General features: G+C 41.6%; 1 protein-coding gene across 2 annotated transcripts in view; it reads right to left on the bottom strand.

Moving 5' to 3' along the window:
* Positions 1-617, bottom strand: part of hs3st1l1 (heparan sulfate (glucosamine) 3-O-sulfotransferase 1-like1) — a 29,379-nt gene extending 28,762 nt beyond the window's left edge. Inside the window, exon 1 of one of the 2 annotated variants that reach the window (XM_071481296.1) lies at positions 301-617. The gene's annotated coding sequence lies outside the window, so the exon portion shown is untranslated. Of the gene's footprint in view, positions 1-284 lie in introns of both variants that reach the window. The other variant, XM_071481295.1, reaches the window with a different exon arrangement.
* Positions 618-25,378: the final 24,761 nt, after the last annotated feature.

Genomic DNA, 25,378 nt, shown 5'->3' on the forward strand with positions numbered 1-25,378 from the left:
GACTCAGCTTGCAGCAAGGCGACGCTGGATGTATATTATACTCGGTGGCTTAATAACTGATCAATTAAACGCGCATGAACTCAAAAGCAGGAAACATCCTTGTGTCAGACGCTGGAGATTCAAGTGTTGCGTGTGTGTGTGTGTGTGTGTGTGTGTGTGCGTGCGTGCGTGTGTGTGTGTGTGTGTGTGTGAGTGAGAGAGAGAGAGAGAGAGAGAGAGAGAGAGCCGCTGCGTTGTTCCGGAGCGGTGGATTTCACACAGACAAAGTAAAAGGAAATCCTTACGGAAAAATCCGGTTACCTCGCGAAGGGGGGGGTTCGGTGAGGATCTCGCTTCGTGGGTCTGATGTGATCTCAGGTGCGGAGGATGATGAGGATGATGAGGATGATGATGATGCTGAAGCATGGAGCGCACTTCTGCGCACCGCCGGTCCACACAGAAGAAAAGCTTCGGTCTCTCCTCTCGTCCACTCTCATCACTGACTCCTCTGAAAGCAGACACCGGGGGGAGGGGGGGGGGGGGACGGGGGACGGAGTCCGTGATTGTTCAAAGTGGAGAACTCGACTCCGTCTCCGGCTCATGCAGGCGAGCCAGTGCGGGCTGCTGAGACGCGGGCAGAGTTGTGCCCCAGCCGCTGCCTTGCGTAGCAGACTGGAGGGAGCGGGGAGGAGCCGTCTGCCGTCAGATGATCAGGGCAAGGTGTTCTCCTCTCTGATGCTCTGCAATCCGCAGCCTTAGCAGAGCTGCAGTTCAGACCTGAACACTAATCCTATCTAATCATCTACTTTCCGCGGGAAATGCTACTCACACTGCCACTTCTACTGTCTTAGTGTACATCTATGGCAATGTGACATAATGAATTATTTCATCTTGATACAAAATCCGCAGGGAAGCCTATACTATTGTATTAATATGCCTAATGACAAAAAAGCTTATATTTAACTCAGTCTATGATGTGTTTTATGGCTGTGAATGAATACCATGGCACAGTAGACTGCACAGATTTTAGTAAACCCACAGATTTTACTCATGAAGTTCAGTCTACTCCTCATCCTCCCCATCCTTACCTCAGTTTGGGCTTGAACTCATGGGGTGGACAGCACGTGTTTTCAGAGAAGTCTCTCCACAGAGACATTTATAGTGTTGATTTCATTTGCTGACATAAAGAGTGCCACAAAAAGTTAGACTATGCAGCAACAGGGATTTTGGGCCCCATGAAAAGATGGGCCCCACCACCAGAGGTCACGCCAAGCCACTGTGGAGACATGCAACGTTCTGCATACAGTGGAATTCACTATTTGAGGCAAGACCGATGCCCTCTATGAGAGTTGTGCTGAAGGCCTTCTTTTACAGTTTATATTGAAATGGATTTAATTCTTTCACTTTTTCCCCAAAGCTCTCTTGCAATTAGGCAAGTAGCTGATTTAGTATGAATAGTTTTCTAAAAGTTTTCCTGCATTAATTAAATGTCGGCTAAAAGAGGAGCGGCATGTAAATGCTTTGAATTTCTGTGAAGATATTGAGTGAGTGATGTCAGGGAAGCAGAGGTAGCCTGTCTCACTGTGGACTAAGCTAACAGGTTCATTTACACCACCGAAGCACTACACCCACCAGTCTTTGGATGAAATAGGTGACATACTGTTGCTGTTTCTTTTCTCTCCCCAGTTTTTCTTTTCTTTGTTTTCATTTTCAGTAGCCAGATGTCAGATGGTGGAACAGCATCTGAAGCCCCCGCCCCCCACCCTCCACACACCTTTCCCCTCCTCAGCTGACAATGAGAGCTGGGTGAACTTTTCTCTAAAACTCTACTTTCTTTTTCACTTTCTGTCGCATTTTGTGAGTACAACTCTATTAATGCCTTCCAGGGTAAGATCGCCCAGTGACCTTTTCGAAAGTTTTGCTATTGCTACATAGCTAACATTAGCATTAACAGCTGTTTACTTACCAGTCCACAAGGAATGTTGTGCGTTTAGCATGAAACTTAAAGAACTAGCCCCGGCCGTCTCCTCACTTTCCAACTGTGACTCATTGCAGCCTACAATCTGCCCCGAAGATGTGGCGCTGCTCAGAGGGCGTATTATAACCTCTTGTCTTGTAAACACAATGATGGCTGAAGCTTTTGTCAAGCGGCAGTCACCAGCTCCCAGCAGGAAACCACGTTTGGCAGCGGAGAAAACTTACAAATAGCTCCTTTAAAAGATTTCATACTTTGCCCCTTCAGGTGACGGCAGGCTGTGGCTGTCATATCGAGGTTGTGGCCATTCATAAACACTTTTGCCTTTCGTTCAACTTGAGTGGGACCTGGTGACTGCAAAGGCCATAACATTTCCTGAGTGCAGGCAAGTTGTCAAGCTGGAAGACACCACTCCAATCAGCATAAAAGTGTCTCATTATAACTTTGTATTGATCTGCAGGGACCCTCCTCTCTCAGGGCACCAGTGCCAGGAAAATCCCCCACACCTGGAAGCATCTGCATATGAGTTTTTCCTTTAATGTGTCACCAGTCACCTAGTATCCTGTAGTATACAGACTTTGCATAAGAACAGGTGTTATTGTATTGCATTAGGAGGTACTGATCAGGTGGTATTCTTTGCCACCTCCATGTTATGCTGGTCTCAGAAATTGCAGATTTTTCTACAATGTAGAGGAAAGATTTAACTCCACCTTGGTTTAAAAGCAGTCTGACTCTAAGTTTACCCCACACTCATTAACATAAGCACTTTATCACACTTTATCATTCTCATACCCTCTGTCAGCGTCTGCTGGAGTTTGTAAGTCTAAAAACAGACTCATCACCTCACAGGTGGGACATAATGTCTGAAAAAGACAAAGCTCTTTTACAAAGAAACGGTCAGATATGCCTGGGAGCGACGTGTGAATCCAAAATCCCCATTCATAATGGAAGTGTGTGTGTGTCTGACATCCCCACTGACCACACCGACTTCTTCCTGCAGGAGACTGTCTCAGAAACCTGGCTGCTGTAGGCGGATGCCTGAGATGAGAGCCAAAGGGAGGGCGAGCAAATGAAACATTTATATTTCAGCAGCTCAGCCAACCTTTAGAGAGAGAGAGAGAGAGAAAGACAGAGATCATTCTTGATCGCTTAAAAATGTATGGTGTTTGTAGGGCAAAAGATGGCAGCTGTATGCAGATCTTCAGGGTGAGATACAGGGACACTGAACAAGTCACAGCCTAGTCAGCACCAGTGAGTCTGGCATGGGAATCCAAATCTGAAAGGAAAGTCACTTTTAGCTTTAATTGAGCACAAAAGAGCACTTTAAAGTGATGGGGTAACAGTGTGGGGACTGGAAACTAAAATTCTGTCTTTCTTAATAAAATATGGAGCCATGTCAGATGAAAAATGTTGGGATACGGGAAATCTAAGACCCCAAGGGTTTCTGGCCTTACTTTGAGGAGTAGTGGGGTATAAGAGCTGGGAATAGTTGCAGGTTGTACTTTGCAGACGTATTTGATAATTTATCAGGCGCCTGTACTCTAAGAAGCAGCGTTAACGTACAGCCCACAGCTTTCAGGATACTTCCAGTCATGGGGTCTGATGCTCAAAATGAACTTTTAATGCTGGCTCAGTGATATTTTTGATAGATATGTGAAAATCCTGTCCTTAATATTGTTAACTTTTCAGGGAGACTCTAAGATAAAACCTGCAGTGCAAGCTAAGGATTTTATATTCATTTTACTGCGATTTTACCCCGCTCGCTCTCTTTCTCCTCACTGGATCATTGCAGGACGAATTATATGTGAACTGACCCCTACATGCATTAAATCACTCACCAGTAGCTCCTCTACAATTGCTTTTTGATGTAATTTGAGCGTACTGTGTTTGTTGTGGCTGTATGTTGTGTAATCTGCTTCCATGACACTACCAGAGAGCCACACCAGTGCTGCTCAGACTTGTCCCATCCTGATGAAATTTTCATTGAGCAGAGGAAGCTGAGTGTAGTTTCATAATTCCCCAATGGGTTGCATCAGCTTGTACTGATATCATTCTATCAAGACCCACTAAAAGCGTATTTGATGTCTTGATAGCTCAGAGAACCTATTCAGTTTTGAGGGTGATCCTCCCCTTCACACTCATGGTGCATCTGCTGTATTGCACCATGTTGTTTTGTGAAGACAAGGGACTTTCCCTGCAGAGCATTTCAGCTGTCAATACAATGATGCTCTCTGGTTGAAGTGACAAGAGGACGACGAACTTTGAAGAAATGCCCAACAGGGATTGGGCTGCTGGAATATCTTATGTGAACCAGACAAAGCAGATATTTCAACAACGATTTCTTTGAAAGACTGTAATAGTGGGATCCATCAATAACTGTTACTGCAGGGATTTAAGCATCCCCACGGCTTCTTGATGTACAGAATTTACTGGTAATCCTTGCAGAAGTCTGTGGTTAAAATTTAATGCTGATTCAAACATGCAGAGATGCTTGAGATTCCTATTAGGCTCAAGCCAGGATGGAGATGATGATTTGCTCAGTAATGCATCATCACTTGCCAATGGAGCTATTTACCATATTTCCTTTTCAGTGCGTCTGAAAAGTTAGAGCATCTTGCATCACTTCAGACATGTTCAGATACTTTAGTGTTGGAGTAAAAACAATGAAATGTTTCTATCGCTCTTGGGACAATGTGTCTTGCCAAACTGTTGCAACTGTGGCATATGCTTCATGTTTATTTAAACATTTGGAAATCAGAAGAGGCCCTTGGTTAACACTGGACCCATCTGACAGTTTCCATTACATTTCACGTCCATAAAAACAGGACTGTTGTTCTTTCAAAATATTTCAACCCTGGAAACGATTCTCGACTCCAACTTTTTCATCTCGTAGCTGAGATCATTTGATGTTTTACCTCCAGATTTTACTTGTTGCATTTCACAAGTGCTTAAACAGATGTGTTAAAGTTTTGTTCCAGTGGTCAGATTTGTCACATTTACGCTCTTGTTTTGCCACTCTGTGTTTTTTCAGCCCTAACAGCCCAATGTACCAGCTATACAGAAGTTAGCTGTCCGTGGCTAACGAGGTGCACACAGACCATGTGTGTGTGTGTGTGTGTGGCTGTGTGTTTCTGTGACAGCGTTCACAGTGACTCATCTTGTTAACGCTTTGTCACTCACCAGGAACTCACCAGTTCTTTCTGTTACACTGAAGTTGCACAGCAGCGTCCAACAAGTTTGGTCACCTGGGGGGCAGCAGGCATGACAGGAGCAAAGGGAAAAGTGTGGTGACGTAGTTTATAGAGCGACAATGTCCACATCAGAAGGAGGTTGTGGTGGATGGATGAGTCAACAAAACACAGGAATATGACACAGGAGAGCGGTGTTCGATTCCCATGTTAAAGTAGCAGTTTATGTTGTTTCTATTATCCATGACCGTTCTACAACCACTTTGACCATGTTGACCACTTAGTTATTATTGTAACCATGACAACAAAGGTCGTCTAATGTTAAGCAAGTACTTATTTTAACCCAAATCTTTTCCCAAACATAACCAAGTCATTACTGTTATTATAGGAACCACCAACCAATGACCACTAACCATCAGTCTTTTGGGAGAGACTCCTTCTATCAAAGGGTTGGAGAAAAAAAAAAAAACACCTTTATGGTTGTTCAGGTTGGACGACGGGTTGGTTTTTATCAGTAGTGCAGTGTACAGTGGGAGTATCATAGTTTGTTTTGCTGCCTGCTGCATTTGAAAACAATAATTATATAAAATTAATGAAATAAAATTAATTAATAAAATTAGAGAGAGTGGAGTAGGGTTCAGGAAAACTAAATCAATGAGCTAAAAGTTGCAACACTCAATAGAGCCTCTAGATACTTGGTGAAAATTCTCTGAGTTTGTCACTACAAGGAACCTCTTCTACATTACTAATAGTCATTTCATTCATTGTTATTGTAAAAAAAAAACATTGATTAATGAGACTTTAATCTGTGCTAGCTATAGGAAATTTAACACCCTTTGCCTTTTTATGCAGTAGCACCACCTGTAAAATGTACTTCATGTCCAGTCTGAATGTTTTATAATAGTTTTCAGCCTAAAAAAATCCAAAAAGAAATGACTCAAAGCCTCACTGTGACTCTATGAGAAACTCTCCAGGTCATTTATAGTGACTGCTCACTGCTGCTTGCTGAATATGAACAGAACAACTCTGTTTAGTAGAAACCACCACTGACTGAGAGGTGACTCAATCACCATGGTCACAGAAGAGGCCATCCCATAAATTCCTCACATGGCAGTGAAACACTTTAGTTTCAGGGAAGATGGGATGTAGAGCTGTGACCTCCCCCGTCCTCTGCTCATTGACTTACGACTACTGATGAGTCAAAACACAGAGCGCTCTGATTATCCCGTGAACAAAGCCAGATCACGGAGGGCTGTGTTGACCTGTGAGGTATGTTTGAGGCCTGTGTGACATTGTCTCACTAGAGGAGCTGAAAATAGCGTTGGATGTGAATCTAATTTCAAAGAAACTGAATATTAGGTACATCTTAGAGAAATAGTTTGACATGTGTGACACATTTTTCTTGCTCAGAGGCAGATAATAAGTTCAACATTTGACTCTAAGCTTAATATGACGCTACAAGAAATGGTTAGCTTAGCCTGGCATAAAGTGAATTGGAAACAGTCCATTACCCCACCCCACTACGCTTTGGTTTTTGTCCAAATTTAACCTTTAAAAAAATCAGATGTTAACTAATAAGCTTTAGAGCTGCTGCGAGGCAAATGTTGTTCACCTACCTTTGGCCGAAGCCAGGCTAGCTGTTTCACATCGTTTCTGGTCTTCAGCTGTGTCCCAATTCAGGGGCCACATCCTTCAGAGGCTGCATTTGAAGACAGACAGCATCATAGCAGCGCGGAAAGGTCAAGAAGTGCAGCCTTCTTTTCCTTTTCCATCCCAAGATTAATTGAGCGCCGCTAATGAAAATAATGTTGCAGCAAACAACTTCAACAGAGAGCCCGAAGATTAAACTTTTAAATAAAGTTTAAAGTACTGGTCTTCAGCTCAGTTGAAAAGCAAGCAGTACAACTATGAAAAACCAAGGACATTTAAACTTTAAGTTTCCGTTTAAAAGAAAAAAAGAAGTTAGGAGCACCACTTTGCGACTGAACAATAAGGGCAGGCACAGCTGGCGTCGAAAATCCTCCATAGTCCAGTCTCGTTTCGGTTTGGCCTTCACTGTCTATGACGCCCACTTCATGATGCCCCAGGACTGCCTCACAGCTTTTATGCTGATCTAATCTAAAAACTAACTGGCTGTAGCTTCACATTTAACGTATTTAACATTAGTGTGGTATCAGTTTTCTTATCTAACTCTTGGAAAGAAAGAATATGCATATTTCCTGAAATGTCTAAATATTCATGTAACAATAATATGAATCAAAAACAGACTCAGAGGATTTTCTTGTTCACTTTGGTGGATTATCATCATTTACTATCATTATTATTTCATCACCAGCTGAACAATGGGAAAAGAAAGAAGAACCGTCTGGTTTTAAATGACTCACTTTGTGTGTGACAGGAAGTATTTCCAAGCTGTCGTTCCCCCTCTCTGTCCAGCGCCGAGGCTGAATCCGAGGATCTGCAGAGCTAATTTGGAGCAGGTGATGAGGGAAAGTTATAATTGTGCTTTTGTTCACACATTCACAGCTGACAATGTACCACCTGCCACTGTGTGAATCGCACATTGATAATATGGTGCCTGCATTTGCCATGTGGTTTACACCCAGAATTTGTGTTACACATTACATCTAGGCTACTTAAATTCAGAGATGCTTTGCAAATAAGCTCATTAGAGATTCAGAACATAATCGTCTTTAGTGGCAACATATTTAAAGTCCAGAGAATCATTTATGCATTACTTCATGTTTAAATACATTAATACATTACCATACTGTCAATTCAAGCAAGGCTGTCACGACTGGCTGCGACTGTGTTTGTGTTGTGGGTGTGGCTTACCTCCACAGGCTCCTGGCTTCTCTCTACACCTGTCTACAATCAACTCATCACCTTTAGTTCAAGTACTCGTCGCCAGATTGTTCAGCCTGTCAAGTGGCAGACTTTCTCTCTCTCTCTCTCTCTCTCTCTCTCTCTCTGGTATTCTGAGTTTTTTCTTGTGCTGCTCTTCATGCTCTGAACTAACCACACCTTGCCTCCAGACTGCAGTGCCAGATTAATCCTCCCTTTCACTCCGCCAACTCATCTGCCAGACCATGCCACCAGTCCTCAGCCTTCATCTGGTCGCCATCGCTCCGTTCACCTGACAGCCTGCCTCCCTCTGCCCTTGCCCCCAGCCAACCCTTCAACCCTCATCTGCAACTTTATCTTATTAAATCATTTACAAACCCCTCTCTGAGTCCTGTGTCTGCTTCTGGGTCCAAACTAACACTAGGCATTACAAAGGTATTATCTGACACCTAAGTTGAAGTGCATCGTTTCATTTGACTGTGAAATGTGGCCTGGCTGCTGGAGTTCATTACCCTGCTCTTGACCTTGTGCCAGTTAGACAGATATCTGAGTTCAGACCCCTCTCAGATGGTTTTTAGTTAACTCACTTTAACTAGTTTATTCTCACTCGCCTATGAAGCCTCTCCACATGAGCCGCTATGTGTGACAGGCAGGGTATTTTTAGACATGCTATTTGGAAGTGACTGAGGTGCATGGCTTCCCTGTCAAATCTCTGAAACTTTTCTTTTAACCATGAAATGCCTGCTTCGATTGAAACTGATCAGCCCCTCTACTCGAATGAAACAATGCTGCACAGTGCTTCCCGAACCTACCACCTATGTAGTTACTTGACAAAAGCAGTGTTGTCGAAAAGCATTTTGTTTCCCTCCTTTAAAACCTACATCCTGCAGGCTATTTCTTGTTTGACACAACTTCAACTCCCCCATACGCCCTCAACACCCTGAAAAAATAAAAAAAGAGACTTCATCAACAATAAAGAGGCTGACAGGAGCGTGATACAGGCCCATGGTGAGCAAATCTGACAGGGCTACACCAAACGTCTCCTTGCTGACTTATTAGCATCCAGAAAAGTAGGTCAATCAAGGGAGGAGAGGAGAGGCATGTTTAAAAAAAAAAACATATTTTTGTGTCGGGAATAACAGCTGAAATAAAACTGGATTTAAAAAAATGCACAGTAGGACTTTGCTTATCATTAAACTGATTTTAAAATGATATAAATAAAACATGCATAGAGGCCTAATATTGTGAAGTATTTAAGTATACCAATTTGAAACAAAAACAAGTTGCAGGGGCATTTCAGGGCCATCTTTAAATAACTAATCATTGCTCACCAGCACTGTATCGTCTCCGCTTTCAACCCACTATGGTTTCTTACCAGCTAATTGCCAATTAATTCATGTAACAGTCTTCCAGAGCATTCATTCCCCACAGACGGGGAATGAATCTCAGTTTTCCATTGTTGTTGCCAAGCACTCAGCAGGGCACGACACATCCGTCTCAAAGTCAACCAGGCCTTATTGCTCAGATCTCTATCATTGCATTATGACCTTTAAACGGCAATCATTGCAATCAAGAAACGAAGTTCAGTTCCCTTTAAGAAATGATGGTGTAAATTTACATAGGAATTCCTCTGTTGGTATCAACAAATGAATAATAAATGAGTCAATCCTAAAATATGTGACGTGTTTACAGTATAAGACAAGTGCCAGGGAGTGGATGTGATTTTTATCTTTTTAAAGGCAAGATCATCATCAGAGAGCTAATACTGTACATTGTCACACTGTGATAATGATGACAGTGGTGTAGTTTTCGTTTGGTTTGAAGCTAGTTTGAAGTTGGAATCCTTTAGATGTAACCTTGCTGCATTAATGATGATGATGATGATGATGATGATGATGATGTCAGCCTCTGCAGATGAGAAATGGTGCAGATGAAGAAAACGTAGGCAGGCAGGTGGGAGCAAACCAAGCCTGATGTACAAGTAAAAAAAATACTTGGTGGATTAATGTAATGCATGGAACGGGATACAGAGTGTAGGCACATGTGTATATGTGTGTGTTGTTTACATAGTCTATAACTATTTTATGCAGAGTGTCTAAATATTTAATGGCATGTAAAGGCTTTTTTTTTTCCTGGATATGCTGTGTTTGCATATTTATTTGCTTTTAAGGCTCAGCAAACAACTGTGTTGATGGCTCACAGTGGATTCAATAAAGTTGTGATTATGGGGAAGTATGGGCTTTTGCAAATGGACTCCTTGTACATTTATCACTCATTTCACTGGGCCTATAATTCACTCTCTGGCCCATAATTTGAAAACACAATGCACAGCACATAATGCAAATGCACAAATACAGAATAGAGGCCTTTGATGGATTTGTGTTATAGTGTGTATGCAACATCCTAATTATTGTGGCTGCTGGAAGGCCAGGATTACCAGGGAAATGCAAAGCCAAAGTGCCTTGGTATTGATAGTACAGTTGCTGATGGCCCTAGGGAGGCCTTTTTTTCTTGTCTTTTGTAGTCATATTGTTGTCATGGTGGTGCTGGAAGCTTTCCAGGCTAACTTTGATCACTTCTATAATCATGACCGTAGAGGAATCACCAAATATGATGGCTTTGTCCCGCATTCAGCTCTGCCCTCATCCCTGGAAATAAAAGAAGAAGAAAAGGAGAAAGGGCAGTACTTTTAGGGTAATTTTTTTTTCTCTACATCTTTGCCTTTTCTCTGACAGATCTTTGAAGTTATTTGCATCCTCAGGCAAGGCAGACGTACTGAGTGTGATATTTTCTTATTCACTGTTTCATTTGGTTTTTGTTTTGTTTCTCCTCTCAACTTTTTGTTATGCAGTGTAGCATATTTTAGACACACTGATGGCGGCTGAGCCTAAGGGAGTTACAGCTTGTCTGCATGCAGAGTGCACTTGTTAGGGTCTCTAGGTTCTAGCGATGGAGATCAAAATAACACTGTATGAACAGAAAGATACTGAAATGTTGTAGGAATGTGGCAAATTTTCATGACTGTGCTGCTGACATATTTATTTGTTTAAAGGCCTGTTTGGTCCTTCACAGCCTCAACTTTTGACCTAGGTTTGATGATAAGTACCTTTTCAATAGAGCTGAGCTGTCGCAACAAAAACTCCATATTGCACCAATAAACATGGCACTTCTGTTGGGTTTTTAGGTTTGACGTGCAATCATTCAAAACAAATGAACTCTGAGTTTAAGTTAAGATTTAAAACAAGTCTGAAGGGTCAACAGCCATGCTAGCAGCTCTGTGAGGCTGTACTTTGACACAGCTAAATGCTAACATCATCATGTTAAAATGCTCACAGTGCAAATATAGAAAATCTTTCCATTAGTCAAGGTTGGTCCACTTTAGCTTTGACACACTAAGTGGTGATGAAATGCGTTTTCACACAGCAGGGGTATTGGTATTGGTAAAGTACTGGACAAACTGAAATGCCAACCTTTAGTGCCAGCGGAAAAGTGACAGCAATAATTATCTGGTAACAGTTAATATCTTTGCAAAGTTTTGTGCCAGTTGGGGTGAACAATAAGGGTGCCCTGAGCAGTGAGTCCCAGTACCACTTGCTGCATGTTATTAATGTCATACATGTCATTGTCTCTCCTTGAATCTCCTGTCCATATCCACTGGCACTTCCCATAAAATGGCCAAAAGAAATAACTTCAATAAAATTTGAAAGAACTTTATTTATCCATTAACCAATGTAATTTGTGTAAAAACATCAGTGCATACACAAGACACAGCTGGACAAATGGAAAACACAAAGTAGACAACAAACAAGTGCAGCTTAGCCAGTTTAAAACACTTTAAGATAGCAAGGTTAAGTGAGCTTAAAAATGTCAGTAGATAAATAGTAATTAGTCAATAAGGTCAATAAGATCAAGGCCAAATGGCTACTTCACCAAAGTGAATTAGGATTAGAGGATAAATTAGGATTCATCATCTGGGCACCATGAATATCTCTACCAAATTTCATTTGATAGATATTGATTCAATAATTGACAAAACATTTTACTAAAATCCAAAAATCTCAACCCCATGGTGACACTAGAGGAAAAGTCACCACAGCTACTTAGATTCCTTCTTCTTCTTCCATGAATGTTCTTGTGCAGAATTTCATGGCAGTCCAGACCATGGTGGATGGAGGACAGACCAATGAGAGACCAGTCTTGCCATCACCATACCCATACACATGCTGGTTTGAGTATTTTACATTTTATAAACTTTGGTCTGTGGTCTTAACTATAATGAATATTCTGTTGTCTTACAAAAAAAAAAAAAAAACACTCTAGTATGTTTGTGGTTTTCATAATTTGAACCATTACATTGTATCTACAGTATCTGGTGCCTTATAACGATGAATTGATGAGTTATTTTTCTTGCAGATGCAGGTGTTACAAAGTTTTTAAAGGGTTGAAGAGTTTCTCAAATCCACTTCAGGTGACCTGCAGCATTTTGCATATGTGGATCCAGTGGGAACCTGATGTGGAAACAAGTTGGCAGCACATCAGAGGATATTTTCAACTGACTTCTCATCAACTGTCTGTGTCAGCTGTGAACTGTTCAGTGGGCCATTCAGAGCCAGCAGGGACTAGTTTTCTGGCAGGTGAAGAGTACTGGTTGATAAGTGTAAGCCCGACATAATTTAAGCGTCTGAAACACTTGTGATCAGTTTTGAAAGGTTGATACTGCACACAGAGCGATTGTCTATTTGGTTGTGCCTTGTTGTGCCACTTTACTTAGTGGGTTATTTTGCACTTCACGTTCAATGGCGTTTCATTTTCGCACCTATTTAGTGGTTAATAAACCATTGCATGAAAGTTTCTGTGAGTGCTCTTTTAATCACGGATGAGTGTAGGTCTGATCAGACCTGAGTGTGGCCATGGGGGGTATGATTCCTGAATGACTTCTCGAAGTGCTTTGTAATTCACTGAAGCATATGCTTGATAAACCCAACAAGTTACACAGTCCTCCAGCATAGATGGATCACTGAGCAGGCCTATAGGGCACAGGCCCACTGGTCCAAGGACACAGAGGCTGCTGGACCAGAGCCTCCGTTTAACTTGACTATTAACATTTTTTTTTGGAAGTAAGAGAGCTCATTTAAAAGGAGAAATGTCTTGATCGTGTTTTTTTTTTTTTTTCTAAGGCTACAGTAAAATTTTATTAAAATATAGTCACATTAGTGAGGCAGTTTAAAGCAGAGCAGCAGAATAGCTCTGCTTTAAGAACTTAGAACCTGCATGTCAGGCTCTCTATGATGATCTTGATTCTGTGTGGTATTTTGTATAATATCTGTAAAGAGGAGTGTCAGTGTGGATCTACTCTCAGCTCTGGAGTGGGACAGCCTCTCTTCATCTCTAGTGTAAACAAAACTGAAATTCAAGGTGCAATTTTTTTCAAGATCAGTGCCTAAGAATATGATTCATCTAATAAATGTCCCTGAAAGAGAAGCAAAGGGACACAAAACTACAACAGAGACTAAAACATTTAAAAAATAGACATAAAACAACCACAAAGATACAGAAAATGACTACAAACAGACAACAAATGACGACAAAGAGACACAAAATGTCTACAGAGAAACAGCAAATAACAACAAAGATGCACAAAATTACTCAGACAGACAACAAATGACTACAGACACAAAACAGCTACAGAAATATGCAACACAAAGAGGCACCAAATAACGACAAAGAGACATGAAACAACTAGACAGAAAAAGGTTACAAAGAGATACAAAGTGAAACATCGAGACTGAAAGAGGCTCTGGGTGTCTTGCTTTCTCTTGTGAAGGAGGGGTGGGAGGAGTTTTACATTTCTGTGCCCGAGGGTCCATTTTCTCATAATTCATCCATGAAGCCGAGGCAGGTTTCCGAGGAGGTATCAGTGAATACAGCAATATTTGCCTCATATCATAATGTATTTGCATATTGTAATTAAACTCTCTACACCTTTATGTATATATTTATTTATTTATTCATTGTGTTCAAAATCTGTTCAAAAGAGTTGCCAAGGTCAGACCCATCAGATCTGTACACTGTGCATGAACAGCAGTGGTGACTTGTATATTTATTTCTTTGCATTTGCAGCTCCTCTGGAGCCATATAGCTTCAAATGTGTCAGTCATTCAGAGTTAAATGGCATATGCAGGGCCTAATGGATTTGCCAAGGCCACACTTTGCACTATATTCAAGGCTGCTGGCTTGACTGTATGGGGAACACACTCACAGAAAAAGAGGCGACAGTTGGAACATTCATCATAATAACTGAGCTATTGTGACTCCTTTGAATTCATTCATTTATGAGGTTTGATTTCTTATTCACACTATTCATAGTTGTTAAAAAAAGACAGATTTCAGTGACAGCGTTTTTTCACCTCGGTGACATTGCAAAAATCAGGCACATCCTGCCTCAAAGAGTTGCAGAAAAACTAGTCCATGCATTTGTTACTTCCAGGCTGGATTAGTCTGTAAAGACTCTCCATCTGATCCTGAACGCTGCTGCATGTGTACTAACAAGAACAGGGAAAAGACATCATATTACTCCCATATCAGCTTCTCTGCACTGGCTGCCTGTAAAATCCAGAGTAGAATATAAAATCCTTCTCCTCACCTGCAAAGCCCTTAATGGTCAGACACTGTCATATCTTAAAGAGCTCATAGCTCCCTGTTACCACACTGTAACACTGTGCTCCCAGAGTGCAGACTTAAGCCAGGCTCAGAATACAGCAGTTTTCAACCCTGATTCATCAGTTCCCATAATTGGTGGAGAAATCTGGTCCTTGATCTGTACCTTTGTTCAGCCCAGATTATCTGCTAATGTGAGGGGTTCACAGATCCAGCCTTAAACCTCCTGAACTGCTCACAGGCTCAACAGAGCTGCTTCGAATATTGTTAAACGTTTCATGTTTAAATATATGTTTGATATTTAAATGTTGGATTATTATGATTATGATTACATCAGAGCATCTGACAGTGTTGCCAAGCAACAGTAAACATTATGGCCCTTGAGGCTGACGGTTGCTAGCATCCGACTGACAGTTAAAATCTCATCTTCAGTTCTCACTGCGTCTCCTGAACCATCTCCTCACCCAAACTCTTTTAGTCTCCTGCTTTTGTTTTTTCTCACTGGAAAGTATTAAGGTTCACATTACACGTTGTTGCACCACAGTCATTCCCCATGAGATCGCACGAGATGGTGTGTTTTTTTTTCTGATTGCTCCCTCTGGCACGATAATCTTAATATCCTGTAATTTGTGATGCGCCATTGTTTGCAAATCCTGTAGTGTGTGTGTGTGTGTATGTTTGAGATTTGAGAGAAGAACATCTGTGAAGTTCCTCCTTATGTGCTTGATGCAACCTGATGTCAAACTCAGTTCCGATTTTACAATTCCTGCCGTGTGAGCCCGGATTTACTTGTGCTTCCTAGAGTCTCCACCAGCAGAACTGGAGGCAGAGCCTTCAGCTGTCAGGCTCCTCTCCTGTAGAGCTTCTCATTAGTTATGGTACTATAGGCCTAGATTATCAGGGGACTTCCCATGATGCACTGAGCTCCTCCGTCCTCTTCTCCATCTGCATTATTATTATTATACATCTCTGTTTTTGCCTGACAGCCTCTGGGCTGGTTGTCGTGGTTAATACTGACTTCTCCCAGCTGACTTCAAGGCAGCATTAAAGTTGGTGCTGGCTTTCCATGCAGAATGGAAGAAGTTAGGTTGGCTGGAGGTGGTGGAGTTGGAGGTGGTCAGCCACAGTAGCGTGAAATCTGCTGCTCGGATGAACAGTGCCATTGTTCTTTTCCTGGACCAGGTGGACTGGCTCATATATCAGGCGTTGTCATCAGTGGCATGTTTGAGAACTGACGAGTTCCTCAGCAGAGAGCCCTCCCAACACAGGAGAGTTTGTTCCCAAATTAAAAAGATTTTTTCAGCTGCAAATCTCCTTTACTGAAACACATGGCGTCTCACAGACGACAGCTTTACATGAGCTGGGATAAAGAGCTCAATCTTCCACATGAAGGTTAATGATTTTGACTATGTTCTCTTTGCTGCCTCGTCAGTTATGAAATGTTTTGATTGCAGTGACACACAGTCCAGGCCTGTCCCGGTCGAGGAGAGTCAGTCTGTTCTGGCCCAGGGGGAGCTACTGGCACAGACTGGTACGTCGCTGCCAAGCGGTCTGGTTCCGCGGAGCGCTCTGGTGCTACAGCGCAGAACAGCAGGATGGTGCTGGAGAGCCGCCCAGTCGCGACAGTGCTGTTGGTGGGGACAGTGTACAGGACACTGGGAATGAGGGATTTACACGGGACACAGACATGTGGTGAGGATGAGGTTGGTGAAAGTGAGGTCAGTGGTGAGAAAGAGGAAAAAACAAGTGAAAATGGTGTGTGTGTGTGTGTGTGTGTGTGTGTGTGTGTGTGTGTGTGTGTGTGTGAGTGTGTGACACAGGTAAATAGGACAGGTGAAACTAGTAACGTATGTTATGAACAGGTGGAGGAAGCTGAGATGGTGGAGCAGGAGGCAGCATGAAAGCCTGCTCAATGCAAACGTAGGAGTAAAGCTAGCGAGGCAGAAGCAGGCAGAGTGAGTGCGGACAGGTGAGAAGCAAGTGCAGTCAGACAGCAGTGGTAGTGAGGAGCATGTGTCAGACAGAAAATGAGAGGACAGAGAGACGGGGAATGACATGCAGCAAAGAGTCTGGGAATCAAACCAGGGACTCACTCGCTCAGACCATATGCGCTCCTGTGGTAATCGCCCCATTTGTGCTCTACATTAAAGTGATAGTTTGGGTTATTTGATGTGGAGTTGTGTGAGGTACTTATCTGTAGTCAGTCTATTACCTGCAGCAGATTCAGATCAGCACATTCCCAGTTTAGAGAATTAGCCGAGAGCACCGGCTCAGAAGCTGAGTGATGCGGTGCTGTGGACGAGGCGTCAGAAAAACATATTTCAGCCACTTAAAAATACCCCCAAAAAAACTAATATTACTTAAGGTGTGCGCTTTATTCTGAATATTTTCAACGCTTCATCTTGCTGTCACACAGCCCTTTCCTTTGGAACTACATTTTTTCAACCATTGACCTACGGTATTACTATGCACAAGTGCACCTATACACTGACTCAAACAGCTGATCTGCGGAGTAATACAGAGCTCTTGTGCGTATGAATACAGCAGTTCACAAACCGTCTGTAAAATCTCACACTCTGTACAGACACTGTTAGAGTGGGAAGTCTGAATGTAAATGGAGCCAGAGAGGCAGAAAAAAGGGCAGTAGTATATGAATAATGTACTTTTTTCTTTTTTTTTTTTTTTTTTTACAAGAGACACAGTGATGGAAGCAATGAGGCAGACTGGAGCAGATAATGTGAAGGGGGAGTGATTTTAAGCCCCAACACGACACTCAGTGGAGCAGTGAGCTTCCTGTTGTCAAGAACTGTGTCTGTAACAGAGAGGAGGTTCCTGTCTTTCTATGCTTCAACCAACAGAGCAAAAAGGAAGTTTTCATTTTTTCTAAATTAGCAACACATTGAATGACTGTGGTTCAGAGATGTGATTTTTCATTCTTGCGTCAGGATTTTAACTGTGGAACAAGTTTTTAGACTGTAATCATGGAGACCTTGCCAACACGCCCTCAGGCAGCTGATCTACTCTGACGGCCTGGTGGATGTGTGGAGAGGGATGCACACAGACTCCAGACAGTACACATGGTCCCACCTATGAGAGGATAAGATCTCCTCAGCCTGACTGGACCGTTTTTATTGTTTAAAACACCGTTATATTACTGAAATTTTAATTCAACGTTGAATGGTTTAGGGATGCTCTTAGTTATTAATGGACTGCTTTTAGACAGAGGAAGAGTGATTTCACTTGTCTGAGACAGCGAGTGAAATTAAACTCCTGTGTCAGCAGCACACACTCAATGTTACAGACATCACCAGATCTATAAAAGATCTGGAGGCTGATACTGTGGAACTGGAAACAATGAGTCAGTCCACAGGAAATCGAGGATACATTGAAATGCTCAAACAAAAACAGAAAATAATAGAATTACCGTCTCATGGTTGTTTGTGTGAAATTTTGTCATAATTGCTATATGAAGTCTTGAGTAATGGCCAAAAAGTGTTCCATGAGATCACACTGATCTTGACCTTTGACCACTAAAAGCTAATCTAATAAATTTGTCATTGAGTCCCAGTGAATGTTTGTGCCAAATCTGAAGAAATTACCTCAAGATGTTACAGAGATATTGTGTCCACAACAATGGGACGGATGGACAGACAACCTGAAAACAATATGTCTCTGGCTGTGGCTGTTAGCAGAGGCATAAAAAAACGGACTTAGCCAACCTGCAGAACACAGGATGATCTAGAAGGTGCAAAGTCCAGGACATCACAAAGACGGATGCTCCCTCTAGCTTTTTCTTTGGCCTGGAGAAAAAACAGGGACAGATAAAGAATCCACTCTCTCCTCTCGGACCTGCAGGCCAAGAACTAAGAGAACCTGCCTGATAAGAAGGAGAGCCGCTGAGTTTTACTCCTTCTACACCAGTGAGTATGAAGAGAATGATACACCGTTCAAAGGGTTCTGCACTCAACAGCCTCATGTATCTGAAGTCGTCCTTTTTTGTGTCCCCTGGAAACACTTCCATTCTGTTGTGAATATTATTGTGAATTTGGTCTGTGTTGTATTTGCTGAACGTGTTGTCAAACTGATTACAGTTTTTCTGAATTTGCTTGTGTTTTTTCAGCTGTTTGCATGTGTTTTCTAAGTTGCAGTGCGTTGAGCTCTCAGGGAAACCGTAGCTATTAAATCTGGGCACTTTTTAACTGTAAAGATGTGAAAACACAAACTCTCTGCTATGGTTGTTGAAGGAGTCACTGGATGTCTGCAATGAAGCCACACCCAGGCTGATGGTTGCGATTTGCCAAACACCGACTTTGCCTGAAGCAGCTGGTGGGAGACTGTGGGGTCTCTGATGGGCGTCCAGGTGGCTCAGTGGGTCCTGAAGCTCTGGAGGCCGAGCCTCATCATGGAGTCCAGCTGGGGAACCACTAAACCCGACCACAGGGACCCCGTTCCCTGATATTCTCCTGATCTCTGTACTGAGCAGATCCCTGCTGACTGTATTTCACCCTGAAAAACTGAGCCTGCACTGAGGGAACAAAGGAAAACCACTCATATACATGAAACTGTGTGAAAAGCATGAATAGGATGTGACTGAGCCACAGACCACTCACTGTGTGGACGAATACACTAATAGGAGACAATGGACCACACAATACAAAGCTCCCATCAAAAAGTCGACAGTGGAGGACATCACAAAGTGCTATCACCTCAAACACTTTTATCTCTGTTCTTAACCCTGCTGTTGCCAACAAATGTCCTTTCTGTGATCTACGTCTATATTTACTGTGTGCAAGACACTCACAGCGTTCTTCACTCTGTTAACTCATGTTTTAGTCCGGTGACAGGTTGCATTTTAGGTGTGGGTGCTTGGTCATGTTGGGAATTGTTGGGTCTCTGTAAATAACATTGTAAGGATGACAGTCTAGACCTGCTCGATAAGAAAACTGGAGATAACACCTGTTCTGATTTGGTGCTATATGAATAATATTGACTTGACTGACTTGACTAGAAATCTGGACGTGGACTGTGGTAAATCAAGCCAAATGTGTGACAGGACTTGTGCAGCTGATTTGTGCCTGTTGAGAAGCTGATTGCCCTGTGGATCTCATTTCCCATGAAAGCGACTCCCACAGATTATAATCCACTTGATAAGAGAGCGATTGTTCCCTCAACGACAAAATAAATCTGAACAATCTGAAGTGCCACTATGTTGTATAACTACGAGTGCTGTTGACTCAACTAAAATCAATCATGTGCCTGTTACTAAAATTAGATTGGAGAAAAAAAAAAGCTTCATCAGTCATCTGACGGAGCCTGTGCTCATGCAGTTTTCACACATGAAGAAAACAGAGTGTGTAGCCGTTTGTTCATTTAAATTCCATATTTTCAATTCTCCGTTAAATACCCCATTGTAATTAGCTCAGTCACTGAATCTTGATGAAACCTGATCATCAAAGAAAATGATGCTGAATGTCATTCCATGAGCTTATCAACTTATTCATTAATTAATGGGGAACTTAACATAGAAGAGGAGTAATAAAGTTAGAGAAAATAATTAGTGCCTGCTTAAGCCCTCATGAATTTATAGCTATTAGGATTCTTTGATTAAAACACTGCGTGGGTTTTCATTCTTGAGAAAAGGAGAATCTGGGCAATTAAATCATTTTTCATGTTAGTTTAACAATGTAAATTTGAGACTGTCCTCCTGTTAAAAAAAAAAAATCTAGTGGTCGTAGTAATTATTAGTTGTTATTATTGTAACCATGACAGCAAAGATTGTCTGATGTTGAGGAAGTACTTCTTTTATCCCAAATCACCATCTTTTCCTAAACCTAACCAAGCCATTACTGTTAGTATAGTAAATATGGGGACGAAGGTAGGTACGCCTCTGTCAGTAGAGTCTGTGTGTTTATTTATTTTAACCATGGCAACTAACCACCAGTCTTTCAGCTGAGACTGTTCCCATCAAGGGGTTGAATAGGGTTCTATTATCTATGCCACTCTTGGTACGGTTGATTATTAATGTAACCATGACAATCGGTACACCTGCCGCTGTATGGGCGCTGTTTCTGCAGACACTCCTGTGGGTCGTATCCGAGGGTTGAGAAAAATAACCTGCATGTTTTTTCAGGTTGGAGGACTGGTTGGTCAATTTGTATAGTGAAATAGGACCAGGTGAAAGAAAGAGAAAGACAAGAAATAAATCATTTTCTAAAGCTCACTTAGAGAGGATGTAGCAGTACTTACAGATGGCAACATGTTTCAAACTCATTGCACCATAGGCAATGAAAAAGGAGACAGGAAGTTTGAAATAAGAAGACAAAGATGTGACGTAAAATGACCTGGAGAGACTTCTGGTTGTTAAGGTTGATGGACTTAAAACCATATAAAGTACCACATTATAGTTCCATTATTGGTATTATTTAAAATGACCATTCCATAGAAAGAGGCTAAACTAGCTGTGAGAACAAAATGTTGCAAGAGGCAAAAAAAAAAAAAAAATAGACAAACAAAGTTCCTTATTCAGTCTGTCTGCTATTTTGGGCCCAGATCAAAAATCCATTTGGCTTCTGCCTGAAACAGAACCTGATTTCAGCCTCAACTGCTGGTGGGGAGTTCAATCAATGTATGGAGCAGAATTTTAATACTGTGTCTACAGATATATGGTCTAGGAAGTGGTTCACAAGGGGGGAAGATGAGTCTGTATTAATGCTGCTTTAATGTCCACATACAGTTTGCAGTTTGGAGGCAGGGCCACGGAATAGCAGGAAACACTCTTCCTGTCCTCTTGCTACTGTGGTGGACTACATTGAAACCCCTTTATAAAATACTTGAATGAATCACATGTGAGTTGATTAATGTTGTAATCCTTATGATTTCAGTCCTAGGTGATGTGGTGACCCGTGTGGTTATTGTTGGCAGCAGAAAGTGCAGTTAAAACTGCAGCAAACACTCAGGTACTTGGTCAGAAATACTACAGAAGAGCAACAGGTGTATAAAGAACTGGCTCCTGATGTAATGAAGAAATCAGTCGGTAATTAACCTTCTCCGTCATGGCATGAGCATCCATGATCTGATTTCACGCTTCACATGGCAATAGCAGTTTTCCACACAACAGCAGGCGATCACCTGCAACGACAAGAATGATCGAGGTCAGTGCTAACCTCTGTGCAGGTTTCCAATGAATGAAGCCTTAGCTTGACGCTCTAATGAGTCCCCCCGTCTTAAAAAAACATCCACAGAACCACTCAGTGAAATTGAGCTGTTTACTTCGACACACACACAAAAAACCATTATTGGTACAGAACAATGTTTATTTCCAGAGTAATTAAACTAAACACAAAAGAGCGAGAGACAGAGAGGTAAAAACAAAAAAACAGTGTGACTCCACTCTCAGTCTGCCATTATATACACTAGAGCCCAAACGTCTGAGACCACTTTCCCAGAAAAGAAGATAGACATGTTTAAAATTGATAAGAAAAAGCTATAAAATTGGAGCATATTATACCACATACAAAATCATGATCATATAGCTATTTGCAATATATGTACATACACAAATTGTATTATTACATCTATGTTATAAACCTTAATCTTCATACATGCAAAGGGTGTATAGATGTGTTAATAATATAATAATATGTCCCCTTATAGGTTACATAGTATATGGCAACATCCCTCTTGATATACGGACACGTGTATGTGTATATGGACATAAATGGACATATATGGACATAAATAGTGCCAAAATCAGGGTTTAATTTCCTCAAAATCTGAAGGAAACATGTTACTTAACATGTGTAAAGGCTGATATCTCAGGACATACATTTCTGAAAGAAAAGTAATAGGAAGCAAATATTGCTGAATGTTGCCTATCGTCCTGATGCTCTTAAACAAAACGCTTATCCAAACAACACCGACTCAAAAGTCCGTGCACACTGACCAAAAACAATTTGATGGCCCTCATGCAAACACCCACACAGTCACATTCAAATTAACAGGTGCCAATATCACTTCAGGCTATCTGCGGGGGCTTCAGAGTCCACCTGGGCAGAGCAGCTAGGCCGTGAACTCTCTGTGACACCACCGTGCGAATGTACCTCAGCATCCATCCCTGAATAATTTGTGGGCTGCCAGCTGAACCGGGTTAAATGGTCTCCTTCAGAGATGCACTCTGCTCTGCAATCTCAACTGGTCCACATTTCATGCATCCGAGGCTGCTTTTCTTTTATGAAAGAAAAACAAGGTCACAAAGTGGGGCTTGCATAACAGATTTCTCAAATATGTATGTGCCACCCTATGGATGTTTCCCAAATCGTTCAGTTTGACTGACATATACGCAGAGAATGACACATACTCTACATATTTAAATAAGAGCTGTTGTGAATATTGCAGGTATCATGGACAGCTGCCAGCAGACATCATTTCCTCATGCTGAAGAGTACTCTGAGTTATAGAAAATGTGTTCTGGCCTTTTGTAGACAAGATCATTTTGATCCTCTTACCTGCATGAAGCAAAATGTTACTAAACAGTAAGCTACTGACATGTAATTTACTGTCAATGGAAAGGCTGGACTTTACATATCGTGTGCCATAAACACAACATCTTAACATGCATGCAAATTAATGCACATGCATGTGAGAGAAAAGCATTAGCTACAGGATAAGAAACAGGCAGACAAATCAAACAAAAATGTAGGCAAGCAAGGTGGTTGAGGTGAGGACAATGGTTTAGTGTTCTTCATTCAAAGCTAAAATATTTGCATTTTAAGCAGCTGAGTTGAGCTTTTCTTCACCTGAACCAAGGTCTGTGCCACCCAAATCATATTCAAAGTTGTCTAATTCCCAAAACGTAAAGCAGCATTAATAGATTTTTTTCTGTCATTATTATTATTACAATTAATAGTATTATCGTCTTGTTATTGTCTGATTTTGTCGGTCACTTGGGGCAGCAGAGAAGCTGTAAACTGCGTCACATCATAAACTCTTAGCATGTTAGCATCATTCGTTCATCGGGAGTTGTGCTCCTGTCTGCTTGGTAAAAGTAAGCCCAGTATTCACTCCTCTGGAGTCTGTTTTGGTTTCAACCAAATATCTGGCTCTTTGCCTGTTAGATATTACTATTACTAAATATGTTGGTCACTAACTTTGGCTGCATCCACAGCAAACGATCTCCGTCCAGATGAGCGCTTTATCTCCATATCAGAAATGTAAATGCATACATAAATACATAAATACAAATACATACATGACCATTAACTCACACCGGGTACGTGCATGCTGGTGTAAACAGGAAACAGATTGTCAACTCCGAAGTTTGTTAGTTGCAGGAAATACTACAAAAGAGGAACAGCAAAGGCAGTTGCAGCTTTGAAATGCAGAATTTAACTGCGCAACAGCTGCTAGCAAAGACAACACAGTCAGCAACGATGGTAACTCATTATCCATGCTGTACTCACCACTGGTAGCCAAGCCAGGAGGAAAGCTGGAAAAATCCAGAGTAGTGTGGATGCCAGGTGTAAATGTAGCAAAAGTGATGTGGTAACTAAAATGTATCAGTGTGGATGTAGCGTTTGTCAGTCTGCTGTTTGGTGCTGGGTAGGAAGCATACGATCATCAGAGCTTTTCCACAAGGTTAAATAGTGAGGGGAACCAGAACTGTACAGCTGCAGGACGTAAAAACCAAAGTAAAGAGTGGAAAGATGCTTAAAAAAAAAAAAAAGATCAGCAGAGTCAAGGTGGGTTTGTCCTGACAAGCCATCCCTTTCACAGCAACCATTTGTGCTCAGCACCAGGGACAACAAGACAAATTCCAGTACGTATAAAGTGCTTACCCATTAAATGATTTTGAATTATTTATGTTATTGCAATAACGGAGCAATAATGGCAGCGAACTGTAGACAAAACAAATCAAAAGAGAGATTACTGATGCGTAAGATGAACAGTTATCAAAAGATTTAGGGTGTCCAGTGAGATATAACTCCACAGTATTGTAATCACAGTCAGTTCATCTCCACTGAGGATACATCACAAAGATGTAAAGTGCTGGTGGTTTTATTCTTTGTGAATTGCAACACATTATTTGCAGGGTCGTTTCTCCACTGAGATTACTGATGCATGCTTGACCAAGTAGGAACAATGGGGATATCAATTAGAAGAGTGGCTCACCCACCTGTCTGGAAGCCTGAGCTGCCTGTATGGGCCATCTGCAGGCTGAAGCAGACTCACACATAGATCTTCCAATGAGCCAAAGCTTAGGGGGAAACATTGGAGTCACACCCCATTTAGCCCAATATTAACATAAATCATTTTGGAATAAACACTTCTACTAGCTGGAACTACACTGGAGCTCGGCAGTCTATACTCTCACTCTCACTTTCTCACTTTATTACTTCCATATGGTTTTTCAATTTCTCCTTATTAATGATGCTTTTTAAAATTATGACGAGGGATTATGAGCAACGAGGGATCTCAAAGCTAAAGCCCTCAGTTTTCCCACAAGGTTTATGTAGAGTTTAGTATCCACCAGAATCCATTTTTTCACTACTTTCAGAAGTGAAATATTTATTTATGAGCTAAAGCAGAATTTAGTTCCACGTAATCTTGTGTGATCTAAGGTAACTTAGAGTTAGTGTAGCTCTTGCCCCTTGGCACGTACACTCAGCTGTAACTGAGGCTTGAACAACAGTTTAATTGCTCTGAACACTGCAATCATCATTCACCATGAATGCATTTG

Source organism: Trachinotus anak, unplaced genomic scaffold (assembly GCF_046630095.1).
Source record: "Trachinotus anak isolate AG129_WGS33_773 ecotype Australia unplaced genomic scaffold, CSIRO_AGI_Tana_v1 ptg000007l, whole genome shotgun sequence".
In the NCBI taxonomy this organism is placed as follows: domain Eukaryota; kingdom Metazoa; phylum Chordata; class Actinopteri; order Carangiformes; family Carangidae; genus Trachinotus; species Trachinotus anak.